This window comes from Lepisosteus platostomus, unplaced genomic scaffold (assembly GCF_059453375.1).
Source record: "Lepisosteus platostomus isolate fLepPlt1 unplaced genomic scaffold, fLepPlt1.hap1 Scaffold_61_H1, whole genome shotgun sequence".
NCBI classification, from domain to species: Eukaryota; Metazoa; Chordata; class Actinopteri; order Semionotiformes; family Lepisosteidae; genus Lepisosteus; species Lepisosteus platostomus.
In genome coordinates, this window is record NW_028291677.1 from 435305 (window position 1) to 436214 (window position 910).

General features: G+C 44.7%; 1 non-coding gene across 1 annotated transcript; it reads left to right on the plus strand.

Annotated features, from left to right (window-relative positions):
* The first annotated feature begins 266 nt into the window (after positions 1-266).
* On the plus strand, positions 267-339 carry trnar-ccu (transfer RNA arginine (anticodon CCU)). The gene has a single exon. It is a non-coding gene; the product is annotated as a tRNA-Arg (tRNA).
* Positions 340-910: the final 571 nt, after the last annotated feature.

Genomic DNA, 910 nt, shown 5'->3' on the forward strand with positions numbered 1-910 from the left:
GAGGTGAAAAGCCTGTCTGAGAGACAATTCGCCGTCGATCAGTTCAATATGTTCCGTACCAGCTCGGCGCACCTGAGATCATCTTGGTAGCCGTGTAGCTCAGATGAGTGAGAGCGTGTGTGTGTACCACCGTGATTGGATGCCGGTCCTTCTCAGGTCACAGTAAACCTTCTGCTGCCTAACTTTCCTAATTTTGGGGATCCCTTTGAAAAAGCAAAGGAAAAAAAAACTGGCTCTTCATCAGCGTGATCGACCCAACCCAGTGTGTCCCAGTGGCCTAATGGATAAGGCACTGGCCTCCTAAGCCAGGGATTGTGGGTTCGAGTCCCATCTGGGGTGCTCCTGTCCCATTTTGAGCATACAAATGTCTTTGTGGTTTGCAAAGCTACAACTCCACCTTACTCAGTGAGCGTCTCTGCTTTTCTCTCACATACAGTTGGGAGAAAAACTTTTGTAAACAGCCCTTCGGAATGATGTGGATTTCTGCATGAATGGCTCCTAACATGTGATCTTATCTTTATCTAAGTCATAATAATTAATAAAGAGATTCTGATTTAACAAAGAACACACACCCAACATTTGACATTGCTGTTTCTTTATTGACCAAATGGTTTAAACAATCAAGGTCATTGATGGAAAAAGTACGTGAACCCTTATATTAAGGAGCTAGTGGAACCTCCTTTATGACAAAAACCTCAACCCCCACTTTCTGTAGCGGCTTGTCAGACCTGAGCAGCGGTTAGGAGGTATTTTGGCCTATTCCTCTATGCAAAACTGTTTCAGTTCATGTATATTTTTGGGATGTCTTGCGCTGAATGGCCTGCTTCAGATCACGCCACAGCACTTCAATGGGATTGGGGTCAGGACTCTTACTTGGCCATCCCAACATACAGAATTTCTTCTGTTTCAG